This window comes from Pseudorca crassidens, chromosome 14, assembly GCF_039906515.1.
Source record: "Pseudorca crassidens isolate mPseCra1 chromosome 14, mPseCra1.hap1, whole genome shotgun sequence".
NCBI lineage: Eukaryota > Metazoa > Chordata > Mammalia > Artiodactyla > Delphinidae > Pseudorca > Pseudorca crassidens.
In genome coordinates, this window is record NC_090309.1 from 87,388,452 (window position 1) to 87,406,126 (window position 17,675).

A 17,675-nucleotide genomic window follows, 5' to 3' on the forward strand; every position below is an offset into this window, starting at 1 on the left:
AGAAAGTAGGGCTGACGATCCTGTGGGGATGACATATTTCTGAAGACCAGGAGCAAAAGGATTAGCTGCACTGAGGAACGATAGTGATCAGAGTGGGTGCTGGATGTCAGGTGTCGGAATAACCAGGTATCACTTTGGGAACGGGCAGATGACAGAATGCTTCACAGCACTCTTTGCGAGATAAAAACTGGAAAGTGACTTAAATGTCCATCAAAAGGGACAAGCTGAATAAATAAGATGGTGTCTTTCATATAAGTGAAGAAGGAGCTGGACCTGCAGGCATTGGTATGAAGAGATGTCTAAGACATAACAGCAAATACAAAGGCATAATACATAACAATGTGTAAAATAATCCCATTCACAAACATAAGTTTTAGTTATACACTCACACACACACAAAATTCTTCTAGAAGAATGTAGAAAAAAACAGTTAGTGATCACTTTATACTACAGAGAATTTTATTCCTCATTTTATTCCTAATTAAACGTTTTTGTTTCACTTTCTACACTTATAACTCTAAGCTTTTAGAACTAAAGTTTTTCATGTAGTCTATTGCCCAGGAGATGCTAACATTGAGAGAAAGGAGTTGTTTTTCTTTGGCTTCACCCAGGATCTCGTACTGCAAACTGAATTAAAATCCCACAGAAAGCCCCATTGCTTTGCATTCCAGGGCTCCCTGAAGCAAACCCTTAGAGCGGGACTGGCTCTGCCATGGGCACAGGGATTAGAGTTAGTGGAGGCTCTTCCTTCTTCCTGTCTGTCTCTACACTGGACGGACATTGAGACTCCACTGGTTATCAGCACAGACTCCAGCTCACAGAGTGAGGTCCTCCCACTTACCTACGATTCCGTACACACGAGTACTCAAGAGAGATCCAAAGGCAGTCCCTCTACCTCTTCCCAATCTTTCAATTTCCAAATCAAGAACTGTCTTTTAGTTGCTGCTGGGCTTGAAAGTTCTTAATTCAAAAATCCGTGTAGTTCTACTCAGTTCAGCTTCTGTGGCCTCAGCAAGTGGAGGCTTTCGTATGTGCAATTTGTTTGACTCTGAGATGAATAGAGGTCTTGTCCGGCGTGTATAAAGCCATCTCTGTCTACGGGTATTGTATACTAATAGCATCACACACTGGGAGACAGAGGGCCCCACAGCCATCCCTTTGGAGTCGTCCTGCAGTTAGTTATTTCACATTTGTCTTCTCTGGGGGAAAATAATACACGGTCTTCAGCAATGGAGGTATCTGTCAAATTATAGCTATGGAACAGATTCATTGGCTCCTTAACTATCAATTAATTAAATGATTTTCAATTATCTTGTTGTGATAAAAGGCATTTGGCTAATACCATCATCCTTCCTGATTCTAAGAAATGACTCATAAAAATGAAGCTAATTCTTAGGTTTAAACCTGCTCACAAAGAGCAGATTGATTTACCCAACTGGATACTGAATTAGGCACAGATTAAGCAGCTTGTTATAGTAGAGGCATTACCACAGGAAAGAATGGTTTATTTAGAATGGTGAGATAAAACACACACCAACTTTAAGAACTTAGAAAATAACTCCTTTGACTATGTAGCTCTGAAAAGGAGAAAGGTGGATCTTTATGTGCTGATAAAGAAAAATCCAAAATAAGTAGAAAAAAAGCAATATGCAGCATTTCCCACTTAAAAAGGGAGGTGAGAGGGACTGGTGTGGAAATATATAAGAAACTGATAGCAGGTGCATCTGGTTCAGAAGATTAAAAGCCTGGGGCAGAAGGAAGAATTGCTTTGTACTGTAAAAGTTTTTATACTGTTAGACTTTTGAATTTTTAATGTGCTATATATGATTTTTATTGAGGTCAAATTCACATAGAATTAACCATTTTAAAGTTAACAGTTCAGTGCATTCAGTGCACTCACAATGTTGTACAAGCAGAACCTCAATCAAGTTCCAAGATAGTCGCATCACCCCAAAATAGAGCCCATTACCTACTAAGCAGTTCATCTCCACTCTCAGTCCAACCAGTCCCTGGCAACCAGAAATTGGCTTTCTGTCTCTATGGTTTTACCTATTCTGGGAACTTCATACAAAAGGAATAATACAATATGTGACCCTTTGTGTCTGCGTTCTTTTGCACTTCATTTTTAAAACTAAAATTTAAATACAATATTTCCTGGAAAAATTCCATTCAAGTCATTCATTATGTTTTTCAAAAATATTTAAATGCCTAATATATGTAAATCCATTATATCATGTCCCATAAATGACAGAACAATGAAATTAGCCATGAAAAGATTATTCAGCTAATTATGTTCCACTTCAAAGGGCAAAAAGTTATCAGCCTACTGAAGAAAAGTTTGAACACCTACCCTACGCAGAATCTCCTGCAAAGTATCATGAGTAATTTAGAAGGAAGAGAAGGTTAGATTCAAAGCTGGAAGGGAACAGAGGTTTCATTCACTTATAGGTTAAAAAGTCAAGGCCCAGACCCACAAAGTTCCCCAGCGTCACACCGCAGTTCTGAGTGCCCTGGTTTCCATTGATATCCTCTCCAGTCTCACAGCCAATGCCTTCACAAGGTTTGTTATTGAACAAAGGAGAGTAAGGCAGAATAGCACATGTGGGCAGAAAACTGTGAGGGTGGAGACCTGAGGTTTCAGCTCTGACACATAAAGAGCTGTCACTCCCATTCTCACACGAAAGGGCTGGACAAACCCACAATCAGAAACTTTTTGGACCCATCAGAAAACCGAAGGCGCAGGGCAAACCAATCCCCTGAAATCTGGAGAGGTCACAAAGTCACAGCCAAGATCTGCTCACCAGAAGGAGAATCCTCTAGGCCATAACAGATAGGATCACCTACATGGTAATTTTCATGAATTGCTAGAAGTTGAGTATGAACTAGACTGAGCGAGAAAGAAACTACTAGGGGCCACAGTCTTGAGGAGGCCCCCATGCTTTGGTGGGTTTGACCTCTAGGAATCCCACCAGGTTCTCACAGTGAAGAACCAAGAAAATTCACTCCTGGTTCTAGCTTGGAGAGGGGAAGAGTAACCAACTGAAATATGCCCAGATGGTCTACATAACACAGGCCCATTCTGCAGCCCTCACCTAACCTGAAGAACAGCAATGACTCCACTCCAGTCCTGTCTCACCCTGTCTCACCCAAGGAGGAGCAAAATAGCTAAGAAACTCTTGTGAAGAACACAGCCCAGGTACACTGTCCTGCTGAAAGACTGAGGCTTAATGTTGAGAGGATAGAATGCTCCCCTGCCTCGCAACTTACAGCCCCATTAACAGGGCACCAGTATGGTAACAGTGAATTACAGGTGAGAGGGCTGCAGGAAACAGACACTCTCTAATGATGAGCTCTTAGGAAAGTTCTTAGGAAACCACAAAGACGTCAGGGAAGACAAAAAAGTTCATGAGAGGAATTTGAAGCCTCTGGCACCTACAGCTACAGCACACATTAAACACAGCTCAGCTCCTACCAACATTCACATAAAACCTCATCCTGAAGGCTTTCTACCTTAGTTCCTACCAACAAATACATCATGCTCAGCTATCAACAAAAAACCCACAAAGCATACCATATGCAAGAGAAATTGCAATCTGAAGAGACAGAGCAAGCATCAAGCCCAGACCCAGACATGACACAGATACTGGAATTATCACACAGGGGATTAAAATAGCTATGGTTAATACAATAAGGGTTCTTTGGGGCAGCGTAGACAAAACACAAAGCCAATGGGTTATGTGGACTGAAAAAAAATGCACAACCTAAAAGTTGAGAATTATGTTTTATTTGGAGGATTTTCTGAGGACTTAAGCCTGGGAGACAGCCTCTCAAATCACTCTGAGGGACTGCTCTGAAGAGGTAAGGGAGGAACCAGGATGCATAGGAGTTTTGCGACAAAAACCCAGTCTTCCGAACATTAAAAGATTACAGTTAATTAAAGAAAAAACAGACATCTCAAGTTAATGAATTTAGCGCTTTTCTATGTATGGGAAGATATGAGAGTCTGGACTCATCCCGAAACCATTCCTTTGACGTGCACCTCAGCTATCCAGGGCCAGTGTCCTACCTTTCTCCACCCTAAATCCCCTCAGGGTACACAGTCGGTGGCGGCTGCAGTGGCTGATGGCTTGGTGGCCACAACATCTTTAGTCTACTGGTGTGGCAGGTGACATTTTTCACCCACAGTTATGTAAACATAAAGATGGAACTTTTTTTAAGAATCAAAGGAAACGCTAGAAAACAAAACATTGTAAAGAATGAAGAATGCCTTAGTCAGGCTCATCAACAGAGTAAGCACAGTGAAGAGAAAAGTCAGTGAGCTTGAAGACAGGTAAAAGGAAGTTCCCAAACTAAAATGCAAACCAAAAAGAAAGAGAGAGAGAGAGAGAGAGAAAGAGAGAAAGAGAGAGAGAAAGAGAGAAAGAAAGGGAGGGAGCGAGGAAGGAAGGAAGGAAGGAAGAGAACATCCAAGAACTGTAGGAAAATTTCAAATTTCAACAGTAGGAAAGTTCCCCAACTAAAATGCAAACAGAAATAAATAAATAAATAGATAGATAAATAAATAAAAGAACATTCAAGAACTGTAGGAAAATTTCAATATACATACGGACATAGGCATATGTCAGAATATGACATATACATAATTAGAACACCAGAAAAAGAAAAGAGAGGAAAATATTTGAAGCAAGCATGGCCGAGAATTTCCCAAAATCAATTACAGACACCAAACCACAGATTCAGAAAGCTCAGAGAACATCAAATAGGAGAAATACCAAAATATGTACTCCTAAGCATACCATACTCAGCTGCACAAATCAAATACCAAATGAAAATCTTGAAAGAAACCAGAAATGAAGGAGAAAAAACACTGTACCTATAGAGGAGCAGGAATAAGAAAGTAGATCTGACTTCTCTACAGAAACCGTACAAGCAAGTAAGTGCAGTGAACTATTTAAAATGTTGAAAGAAAGCCACTACCAAACTAAAATTCTATTTCCAGGAAAACTATCCCTCAAAAGTGAAGGAAAGGGCTTCCCTGGTGGCGCAGTGGTTGGGGGTCCGCCTGCCGATGCACAGGACGCAGGTTCGTGCCCCGGTCCGGGAGGATCCCGCGGAGCGACTGGGCCCATGAGCCGTGGCTGCTGAGCCTGCGCGTCCAGACCCTGTGCTCCACGATGGGAGAGCCCACGGCAGTGAGAGGTCCACGTACCGCAAAAAAAAAAAAAAAAAAAAAAAAAAAGTAAGGGAAAAATAAATACTTCTTCAGACAAGCAAAAATTGAGGGAATCTACCATAAAAAATGTAAAGTTCTTCAGAGAGAAAGAAAATAAGTCAGAAACACAGATCAACATAAACACAGGGAAAGAGTTAGAGAGAAAATAAATGAAGGTAGAATATAATGTTTCATTTTTTAATTTTCTTAATTGATCTAAAAGAAAATTATTTAAAGCAGGAATAGCAACCGTGCATTGGGTGACTACAGAATATGGATAAGGGAAAAGAATGCCAGTGAAGTCATAAGGGCAGGGAGAGAAGAATCAGGAATACCTGCTATAAGGCACCTTTCCTGCATAGCAAGTGGTGTAGTGGTATCTGAAAGCTGACTTAGTTTAGTAAAATATGTGTATTGAATACATACATATATATATATATACTATATATATATAGCAAACTCTAGGACAACCACTGAAAAAGTTTAAAAATAAGTATAACTGATATGCCAATAGAGGAGATAAAATAGAATGATATAAAATACTCAAAACCAGAGAAGTCAGAAAAAGGGGGAGAAAAAAACAAAGAACAGATGTCATGAATAGAAAACAATTTCAACTATGGTAGGTATTAATCCAACTATATCAATAATCACTTTAAGTGTGAACGGTCTAACCATACCAGTTAAAAGTCAGAGATTTTCAGAGTGGATAAAATAGCAAGACTCAACTATATGTTGTCTAAAGAAACCCACTTTAAATAAAAAGACTCTGGTTAAAAATAAAGGAATGGGGAAAGACATAACATGTTAATGATAAAAGAAAGCTGGAGTAGCTATGTTAATTTCAAACAAAGCAGACTTCAGACCAAGGAAAATCATCAGGGATAAAGAAGGACACTACATAACAATAAAGGAGTCAATTCTCCAAGAAGACATAAAAATACTAAACGTGTATGCACCTAACAACATAGTGGCAACATACAGACGCAAAAACTGACAGACCTGCAAGGAGAAATAGACAAACCCACTATTATGGCTAGAGGCTTCCCCACTCCTTTCAGCAATGGACAGATTCAGCAAGAAGAAATGCAGTTAGTACATAGCTGACCTGAACAGCACTAAACAATCAACTTGATTTATTTGACACATAGAATATTCCATCCAACAACAGCAGAATACACATTCTGCTACTTCATATGGAGCACTCTAGGCCATAAAACACATTTTAACAAATTAACAAAAACAACAAAAATCATACCGAGTATGCTTTCACTTCACAATGGAATTAAATTGGGAGTCAATAACAGAAAGATAGCTGGAAAATCCCCAACTATCTGGAGATTAAACAGCACACTTCTAAATAACACATGGGCCAAAGAAGAAGTCTCAAGAGAAACTAACAATATTTTGAACTGAATGAAAATTAAAATATAACTTATCAAGATGAGCAGAATGTAGCAAACACAGTGCTTACAGGGAAATTTATAGCATTAAATGCCTATATGCCAGAAGAAGAAAGATCTAAAACCAATAATCAAAGCTTCCTCTTTAGAAAACGAGAGTAAAGAGAGCAACTTAGGCCTAAAACAAGCAGAAGAAAAGACATCATAAAAACTGGAGCAAAAATCAATGAAATCATAAACAGAACAAAACAGAGAAAAGCAACAAGAGCTGATTCTTTGAAAGATCAATAAAATTGATAAACATCTAGCTAGGCTAAAATTGTGATGGTTAAGATGGTACATAAAACATAAGGAGTGTGAGCTTTCAATAAGAAATGCACGTAGGAGTAACCTCAGCCCATAGCCTGTATCTGCCATGTCTACCAGCAATGCAGTGGTTTAGAGCATTTTCACTGAAAATTTAAAGCAAAACAACAATCAAAAGAGAAAAATAAGGAAAGGAAGAAATGTGGCATTATTTCATTTAGACTGTGCTCAACAGAAACAGCTGAAAAGCTAGAGAAAATAACAGCCTTGATGGGTCTAATACTTTCCATTTCTGTGGACCAGAAGGGCAGTATTATATCCAGCCAGGACGTGCTTCCCCGATGGAATTTGAGTGCATTTAGAGGCAGTATTTGTCCGAGTTCCCAGACCCCTCACCACTTCCTCACATCTCATACCTGGCTGCCCCCGTCCCTGTGGAATTCTGAAGACTTATTCGTGACTCTGCCTTTTGGATAGAGCTTAAAGGCGTTTCTTCAGGTTTTCTCATTGGCGATTTATGAAATCCTCAGAGGAGCCAAAAAAAAGAAGTAGCCCTAGTACTAGTCTCACTTTTTAGGTGAATAAAATGGGACCGTTTACAGAGAGGTTAAAGGTTTTTGCAGAAGTGACCGATGAGATGTGAAGTCTGGGGCAGGATTCTGAGCCACCGGGCCTGCAGTCCTGCTCCGTTCAGCTCAGGCAGTGACCATAACCACAGGGCTAGGAGGTGCCCGGACTTCACAGGGCGAGTCATGGTTCTGACATGAACTGCCACTGCTGGGATGCAGGGGCATTAGCTACAAGCCAGCCTGAAAGAGCCCCCTTTCGGGAAAAATGTCAGTGTTTGTATTGCTTTATCTTGTTTAACAGAAGGGATGTCTACTAGTTTACACTCATTTCTCTTCAAGCCCTGTCAGCAGAACGTCCACTTGAGACACAGAGTTATTTGCTGAAATATATTTGTTGTATATGAAATAATAAAATTTTTTGAGGGGGGAGTGAAGAATTTATAATTAAACGTTTTTAAACTGAAATAAGTCCACTATAAAATTAAACAGAACCACAATTTAAAAAATCAAAAATAGAAAAAAAATGTCACAATCCTTGTGAGTTAGGATTTCCTTTCTGTGGTATATTTTCCATCTTTGTACACATATCATGTATACACTTCAGTCTCATAATTGTTTTCATTTAATGATGTATTTTAAACATTTTCCCATGACCATAATCTCTAAAAATCTTACCAAATAAGAGCGGGATATTTGCTTATCCATATTTAGATGTTTGCCATTTGGGGCTATTATTAAAAACACACAAAGAAACAAATGAAGAGCCTTTGGGCCTCAAGCACTTCTTTTACTCCAGATTTAGTATCATTTCCTTGAGCAAAATTCTCCAAAGTGCAACTGTCTGAAGTAATCATGTGGTTACAAATAAAAATCATGCATTTATCCTTCAGTCATCCCTTCCCCCAGATTAGACCTAGCAATTCATTCTTCCTGCTGAGGCAACATGATTTATATTTAAATGCTCCCTGCTCTGCAGCAGGGCTCACCTCATCATATTAGCAAATTTTCCCTGTAGCTAACTTATCTTAGGATTGTTTTTCAATTAAAAAAAATTTTAACCCAGAAATGTTTTATCTTACTACCCAAGGTATTTATTATCACATAACGGTAGTTACACTGTAACTAGACTGATTTCTAGATAAGCAGAGTGGTATAAAGTACATGGGGTCCATGGAAGGAAAGATCTACACACAATCTAAGCTAAAATGATACAAACTACATTTGCAGCTTCTAGATGATTATTTTTATTAGCAGTTCATCTAAGGGTTTTTGTCACGTGGGGTCCGTTTATAAATGTCAGTGGTTTTAAAAACTACCATATGGTAGTGTTTCAGAAAAAAGAGAAAACTTTTAAACCTTCAGGCAGTATCTTAATGTCCCTCATTTATTTATGTTTTTAACGTACTGAATTGCGATAAAAGTTTAGCACACTGAAGCTGGGTGTAAAAGGCCCTGTGCTGGGAATTCAAAAATGAGTGATAGGCCTGGCCTGCCATTTAGCGAGGCGCGTGTGATAAATAAATGGGGAAGTCTGAATCTCAGAAGGCAAAAGCATGGAGAGCAGTGCTTACCTCAGGGATGTTTTACTCCCAGAGGCCCCACCATGAATCATGCCAAACACTAAAAAGTACCCTCATTTCAGGTTAAATATGATTTTCTATATAACTGTGTCTTAACTCTCAGCTGACTAAATGACAGTTATATTTTGTTGACATAACACGACACGGGTGTTACCATCAATTTTGGCTTTTCAGGTTTTGGGCTTCTTTTTGTTTCTTGTTTTTTTATAATACTTTGGAGCTAATACTTGTTTCCAGGATTTTAAAATACTCAATTTTGCAAAGCTCGCAGGCCCTAGGCACCGTGCCTGCTGTGATCGCGAGTGAAAGGATGCTGACTCAACTCCGTGTCATCCACAAAATGCCAGGGCAGTTCAGAGCCAGGATGAGGTCCAAAGGGGCCACGCAGAGCTCCCAGGAACCGGCAGGAAGAGAAGCAGCTGGTGAGCCAGGATGACCACAGGAGAAGGCAGAGTGCCGAGTCAGGAAAACGGAAGTGAGCCTGGGATGCAGGGAAAAGCAGGTGATGTGGAGGCAGAGGTATCCTGGGTCGCCCTGGACCATGGCAGTGTGTCCAGTGACTGCGGGGAATACAGCCAGCCAAGGAAAGCAGGCCAGAGAATGGAAAAGGCAGGCGAAAGAAACACATCTCAAAGATGCAGGGAAAAAAAAGCTGGCAGCTCTGAAAGCGGGGATGCAAACAAGGCAGGCACCGTTGCCGGGAATGAGGACGACAGCTCTCCGGAGGTCAGCTAGAGAAGGATGCCTGGGTGGGTGGCTGACCAGCTGGAGAAAACACTCTAGAACATCTTAGGCGAGATGTGTGGACTCAGGCCAGGCACAGGTGGCAAGATTCACCAAGAGGGGACATGTGTGGGAGAGGATTCTCTCAACCAGCCTCCATTGGGCATCTAGTGGTGGAGGACTGGTGGATACACTTGACCTGATCCTGGACAGCGGGTGGCCAGAAGCCGATGTCCCAGGGCAAGCCAGGTGGACACTGTGAGCCATGGGGGACTTGGGAGAGAAAACCAGGAGGGCGGCTATTAACCCGAGGCCGGAAGTTGACAGTCGAGGCAGATTTCAATGATCAAGGAGCTTTGTAAAGAAAAGTGTTCATCTAAGGCGAGCCCCTCCTTTTACACATAAAACATAAAAGTCCAGGACTTGCATCTGAATTGGTACTGAATGGACTCAGTGGAATGCTTGAATCTGAATAGCGAAGGCTGTGGAGAAGAGGATGGGCCGAGCTGGGCAGGAATCTCAAGCATCCAGGACTAAACTCAAGAGAGAACCGTCCAGTGACAGTAAACTCGACACAAGTCAGGCCCAGACCCGCTCCTGGCTGGCCCCACCAGTGCCGAGTCCCCGGGTGGCCAGGTTCTAGAAGGGGGCAGAGCTGGGCTGGTCACAAGGTCTGTCAGCTGAAAAAGAAACTCACCCCTCCAAGTCCCTTTGGACCATCAGTCCAAGGAAATATCAGGAGAGCCGCATCGGTAATTTTAAACGTTCTGGTATCCACATTAAAAATAAAATGTAAAAATAAGCAAAGGAAATTCATTTTAGTAATATATTTAACCCAATACAGCCAAACTAAAATCATTTCAACATGTAATCAACTTCAACGTTATTAATGAGATATCTTGCATTCTGTTTTTCACATTAGATCTTGGAAGCCAGATGCTTTCTACACTCAGGACACAGTTCACGTGGAACTGGCCACAGTTCAAGGGCTCAGCAGCCCCACAGGACGAGTGGCTGCTGCCTGGACAGCCCGGACCTCCACCCGCACTCCCCTCTGCCTGCCCGCCTTTGGTTTGCTCCTGCTGTACCAGGAAGAGGTCCCCAAAGAGAGGCCTTATCTGTCAGGCCCCAGGACACAGCTCAAGGCCTCCAACCAGCGGCCCCCTCGGGCAGTCGAGCTGGTCCTCCTGGACAAAGGCTGGACCAGCTGCATGTGGCTGGGGACAGGGAGAAAACAAGGTCACTATCAAGGAAGCATGGCTTCAGGCCAAAGGAAAAGAATCCTAGGAGTGATTAAAGTATTAACAGATAAGAACTGTTCCCGGCCACTCTGCTGTAGGAAGGGTACATTCATCGAAGGACAAACTGAAAACATTTCCTTCAGAGACTTATCACGTTTGCACATTCCACAGCCCAGGACCTGGCTTAGGGTGAGGGCTCAATGAATATTTACTGAGCATATTAAAAAGCATGCACCTTACGTTGGAGCTATTTCACAAATAGGAGAGATGGAGAGTGAGCAGTGTTGCTATATGGAAATTCCTATGTGTCCCAAGTGATTGTTTTTAGTGAAACTGCAATTTATAAAATTACAAAAGTTTACGAGATTGATACCTGTCCGTCCTGTTGATTACTGAACAGCACACCCTATCTTGTTCTAGAAACGCCTCACCAGTCCCCCCGCCCCACCCCCCATGGCTCACCCTCACTGTCTATTCCTTCATCTGCCTTTCAACCCCCAGGACCAAAACCATTTTGCCAAGTGAATGAATGAACAAGAAGAAAGAAGGAATGACGAGATTGTTTCTGGACTGGAACATCTTTGAAGGAAAAAGACGCCTACTAAGTTCAAGAAATATTTACTGGGCACCTACCGTGTGCCAGGTGTTAGAGGGATACAGAAATGAACAAGACTGGACAGATTTCCTGGCCCTCGTTGCACCCCAAACCACAAACATCCACGGGAGATTCAGGGGTGCTTGCACTACACTGGCGAGACACCACGAACATTTAAGCCACGTGCACAGTGGTCTGGATCTCATCCCATACGGATTCTTGCCTTTCAGAGAAGAGCAAGTGACAGCAGCAAAGACATTGTATTAAATCACAGTCTAGCCACGCACCACCCCGGAAGCTCTGTCCTGTCCTGTCCACTCGGGGACGCTCTCCCTGCTCCCGTGGTCTCTCACGTTCTCAGCATCTCTTACTCCCTGGAGTTGCCGTCCAGCCCACCGCAATGAGACAGAAACAGAGGCAGCCGTGGTGCTTTTGGAAAGGGTGGTTTCCATGATAAAGAAAGACAAATGGATCTGACACCAACTGCCCCACCTCTCCGGCTACCTAAACACGGGTGTGAGTGCAGCCTGGAGAGCCATCTGGCCCCGGGGTCCAGGGCAAGACGGTGCAGACACAGGAGACCCTGGGTTGTCAGAGCAGCTGAACCAAGGCCAGCCACCAGCCCCTTCCATGGCTTGTCACAGAGGGCACAGGGAGTGTTGTGTTGCTGGCCAGACATACAGTAACATACAAGGACATATGCACATGTACTGCATGGCACTGGGAGATGTGTGTTATGGGCTGAACTGTGTCCCCAAAAGATATGCTGAACTCCTAGGTCCCAGCGTCTGGGAACATGACCTTATAAGCGTCTCTGAAGATGATCAGCAGAGTGGGTTCACCCCAGTATGACTGGTGACGAGCCATTTTGCCTATCTTAGTCCATCCAGATATCCCTAACAAAAATTCCACAGACTGGGTCGCTTCTAAACAACAAACATCTATTCCTCACAGTTCTGGAGGCTGGGAGTCCAAGAACAAGGTGCCAGCAGATCTGGTGTCTGGTGAGACCCATTTCTGGTTCACAGACAGCAGTCTTCACCATGTCCTCCCACAGAGAAGGGGCAAGGGAGCTCTCTGGGGTCTACTTTATCAATACAAGGGCACTAATCCCATTCATGAGGGCCCCACCCTCACGACCTCATCTAAACCTATCACCTTCCAAAGTCCCCACCTCCTAGCAACATCCCACTGGGGGTCAGGTTTCAACATACGAACTTGGGGGGCACACAAATCCTGGGTCTATAGCATCACACGTCTGCCTGAGGACAAGAGGGAAGTTAGTAAGGTCTCAGTGAGCGAGATTGGGAGGAGCAGGGAGAATAAACACGGAAGCAGAGGCAATTTCTTAGGGTCCCACGAGCTGAGGGACTAAAGATCCCGTTTTTCTTCTTTCTCATACATCCAGCCCACCCACCACTCTACCTCCCACTATCTCAGGCTAACATTTCAGCAGGACACAAAGAAGAAGAAGCAACTGCGATCCCAGCAGGGACACCCAGCTCTGTCTGGTCCACACCAGCACTGGCGCTGCCTCACGCCTGCCAAGCGATTAGGAAGAAATATACAGTTTCCGCCAACAAATTCGGCTCCCAAGGCGCCAGCTCTGAAAGCCTTCGGGAAGCTCTTTGTATTCCATTGTCCTAGGACTGTTATGAGCCATGCATGTGGTACCAAGAAGTACCGTGTGGCAATCAGGGTGTCAGGAAAAATCAATTTATGGGACTGTTTGTTTCTTTGTGTTCTTAATGGCATAACCAACAGCCAGCCCCCCAGGGTGTCTGCAAGCCTTCCCACTTCCCAGAGCAAAGCTGCTCTGGGAACACACAGCCTACAAGATGCTCTTGAATGCAAACTGGCCCCATGCACCAAAGCAGAGGGGAAGGCACTCAAAAAACAGACCCCTCGGGGACAGATACTCACCACTATGGATTATCTTACATGCCCTGTAGGTCCAGAACCTCTAACAGCTCTATTCTTCTATGTGACTCGAGGGTCCCCACCACATTCACCTGGCAAACACTCCAGGAACCCGGATCACCTCTTTACCTAGAGCACCTCTGTCTCCCATTAGAAATATCCAGACTCATGAGGCTGATGGAGCCTCACCCTCAGCTCCGGGTCCCCGACATCCTCATGAACACATCCTGCAGTGTCCTGCTCTGTGGCCTGACCTCCCCAAAGAGAAAGCATCTTTCGATTTGCTCAGATCTTGCTGGAGAACAGAATGTGAACCCTGATCCCATCTCTTTGTCGATAACCCGCCTCAGGTTCCCTTTTGAACCAGGTTTCTCTATCTTGGATTCAATCACAGAGCAAAAATTCATTTAGAGAGAGCATGATAGGCACTGAGGGAATGCAAACATGAAGAAGTCCCTACCCTTGTAGAGCTTATAATTTAGTAAAAGAAATGATAAAGTTACAGGAAAATTAGAGTAGAGAGGTTTAAGTGCAATTACAGGTTCTGAGAAAACGTTGCTGTGGAAACACCTGGTAGAGAAGAGGCTCCCAGCTCACGGGAGAAGAGGCTGGGGCCTGGAAAGAAAGGGGCCTGGCTGGAGCCCCAGGTCTGCCATTCCGTCCTCTCTGCTCCGTGCCTGCATTTTCTCATCTGCAAGATGCCAGTGCTGGAGGAGTCAGCCTCCACGGCTACCACGTTGATGACCCCACAGCTTTAAGAAAAAAGGCAACATGTGTGCGAAGCCTGGAAGAATCATTAGGAATTTGGCACGTGGAGGTGGTGGGAGAATGTTCCAGGGCCTACGTGTGGAAGCTGCGGACAGATCAGCCTGGAAAGACGGGCTGGAACCAAGTGGGGAAGAATCTCAGAAGCTCGATCCAGGGACACATGTGTGACTTAACAAGCAACGGTGTCTCAGCAGGAAAGTGACAAGAGGTCAGTGGTGAGCCTGGAGGCGGACACCACTGGGAACCGCAAAAGTCGTCCCGGGAAAGTGAAACAATATCTGCATGATTCTGGCCTCAGAACACCTACTGAAGAGACTGTTCTACCTTGAGGTCAAAGAGGCCCCCTAATGCAGAGGTCTGCACACTTTCCACCCATGAGCGGGGCGGGGGAAAGCAGCCCCTCTGCCCAGGGGGCTGCCCTTCCTGTAGGGTGTGTGGGCAAGCCTCCCCGCGGAGGGGGCAGCAAGGGGTGGCCAGCGGGGCTGTTCTGGAACGTGGGAGCGCCTGAAGACCTGCCGGCTACAGAGGACAAGCAGGGAGGGGATGCACACACCACCTGCCGCTGGCCAGGGACCACGTCCCAGATGCAGAGACAGACTGTCAAGGAACGGCTCCCTGGCTACCCGTGGAGTCCGAAAGGCATTCTGTCCTCCTTCGATGCAGCCTGCACAGCCCACCTCCCTCCAAACCACCTTTAAACGCTGCCACCTCAACATCAAACATGCTGTTTCAAAGGACTGTTTGAAAACTGACCCTTCGGAGGCCGAAACACGTCCCAGGTCAACCATATCATAGGGTTCCATCTGCTGGGTCTGGAACTCCCTGCCCCACCAGCTCTGCCCGGGTTCCTGCCCGCAGGGTGGAGCCGGCAGGAGCAGGGGTGACCCCAGTATCCCTGCCATCCTTCGCTGGGGCTCACTTCCAGCTCGGAGCTTCCCCACTGCAGGCCCGGCTGCCATCACCTGGGGAATCACAGCAGCCTTGCTCAGGTGACCCCACAGACAGAGCGTGGCGACGCTGGGCTGTAAAAACCATGGCTGCCGCTGGGCTTCCTCTCATCTTCCCTGAAGCCTCTCTCCTCTACCAAGGAAACTGGGGGCAGGAAGGGAAAAGGAGGGAAGACTTCTAGGACAGAGGCTCCAAAACCAAAGAATGGAAGTCCCCCGCACTGCTGGGATGGTCCAGGAGATTCCAGAAGTGAAAGCAGCGCCGTTGCACCCAGGAGCTTGGTTTGAACAGGGTTCAGAGATAGCCGGGCCACCCTCCAACAGGACAGGGGCTCAGCCCCGCCGTGCCGGCCCGAAGTTCCCTTCCCACCCCAGGCAGTTTCTTGCTGTTCCCAGCCCCAGAATTTGACCCTGATCTTCTCATTTGCCTGGTTAACCGGGACTCATCCTTCGGGTCCTAGCCAGCATCAATGGCTCCAGCGGGCAGGCTGCTCACCACGCCCCACTGCATGGTGCACACCGACCCCAGTGCTAGAACAATCTGTGACTGTCTACCTTCCGCCCCCCAGACCGTTGCCTCCTCAAGGTCATGGAGGATATCCTTTTCCACAGGACTCTGAGTTCCACGTCAGCTTCAACATGTACCACGTACCTGGCCTTGGACGCCACAGCTTCTCCTTGTCCCTCTCACCTTGGTAGGTTGGGTACAGTAGAGATGCCTATCCTATGGGCCAAGTGAGAACTGGGTCCGAGCATACAGAGCACTTCCTATCAGCACCTGGTGATGGAAAATGCTAAATGAACACCCACTGTTCCCTGGCTCTCCAGGGAGCCAAACTCCAGGAGACTATAATATGTTGGTTGACATGCTTCTTCATGCTATCCAGGAACTTATTTTTTCTCTGTAACACTGCATCCAGCTTGTCCACTTGTTCCTTGGTGAAAGCCCTACTCTGCGTCTATCTATAGGCCATTCAGGAAACACAATCCGATTCAGGCTTTAGATTCCAGGAAAGAAGGAAGATGCCAGACTCTCATCACCAAGGAGCCACCCTCTTCAAAGCCCATCTCTCAAATTATCATCTTTGAGAAAAGCCATTGTTCTGAAAGCAAAAATATATATATAATGTTTTTTCTTGCAAAATTCTTTAAAAATGGTTACATTGGCAATATTGAGGCTCCTGGAAAAGACCTTTAAAGCAGCACATTTTTATATCTGGATCTTGGAAATCATTTAGACCAACACCTTAGTTTCACAGTTGAAGGAACTGGGGCCACACAGGGAGGTTAAGACACTTGCTCAAGGTCACAGAGCTGGGTCAGAAAGTTGTACAAGCTCTGCCTTTCAGCCCGAATCCCCAGCAGGTATGTGAACAGTTGCTTCCATTTAATTTCTTCATCTAATTAAGAAAAGGTATTCATGTGTGTCAGTAATGCAGAAACAAAGGAGAGAGGAGGCTGGTTCCAGAAATGATTGCCTCACGTGACTTTTCCAGTCTTAAAGGAAAGAGCCTTCAACTTAGTTCTCGGGTCTCCAAGGTAGGAAACTACCCAAGGGAATACGGGGAGGGTCCGTCTTCCGTAGAAGCATTCCATTCTACTCACAGCCCCATGGCTGCCTCTCATCTTCCACACCCCAGGGATCCAGGGGAGGTCCTTATTGGCCAGATGCGCCGGAAGAGTCTGGGGGGCTCCAGACCACCAGACCCCAGGGCAGCTGACACGTCTTCATCCTCCCAGTTCTAGGGTGGAACAGGAGAAAGAACAGCAGACCGTCGGGAGAGCTGATGCCAGGCCCAGGCCAGCCATGGCCCTCTGTGTCGCTGGGGCCCCTGACCTCCCCCCTCCAGTCGACAGTGTCCTCCGTCACAGTGGGCCGGCTGGCCTGGTGACCTGTGCTGACCAGCGAGCTCCGTGATGCTCTGTCTGCGGGGACAGACTTCCCCTGTCTCTACACCAGAGAGAAAGGCTCTCAAGAAGGAGAAGTGTGCACAAAAGAAGGCAGTGGGGACAAATTATGAACCACAGTGGAAAAAACAGGCAACGTGGCTCCCGGCGTCTGGCCCTGCCGCCGTCTGGCCTAGCGGCACGTTCACCCGCTAAACGCCAGCAGCTTCAACTGAAGTGTGGGCAGTCCCTTCCAAGTCCAAAACCACATCGAGTCCACAAGCCAAGCCCTGAACTCAGGTGAAGAACTGGATGCAGGGATTACACTCGATCAAAGTAAGGGCACCGGAACACGCTTCTAAAACACAGGGATTGGTAAGTGCTCTTGCCGGTTTCAGTACCCCCATCTTCACGGTCCATGGGCGCCCATACCATCATCGGCCGGCTGAAGCTCTGCCCCCCACACTTGGGTTCTCCCTTCATCAGCTCCTCTTCCAAGCAGCCTGACACTTGAATCAGAGCTT

General features: G+C 45.5%; 1 protein-coding gene across 11 annotated transcripts in view; it reads right to left on the bottom strand.

Annotated features, from left to right (window-relative positions):
* Positions 1-17,675, bottom strand: part of RNF144A (ring finger protein 144A) — a 114,672-nt gene that overhangs the window by 94,519 nt on the left and 2,478 nt on the right. The window contains exon 1 of one of the 11 annotated variants that reach the window (XM_067703765.1): positions 15,071-15,092. The exons of 9 other annotated variants lie outside the window; for them this stretch is intronic. The gene's annotated coding sequence lies outside the window, so the exon portion shown is untranslated. Of the gene's footprint in view, positions 1-841; positions 1,020-15,070; positions 15,093-17,675 lie in introns of those variants that run through there. One more of the 11 variants, XM_067703766.1, reaches the window with a different exon arrangement.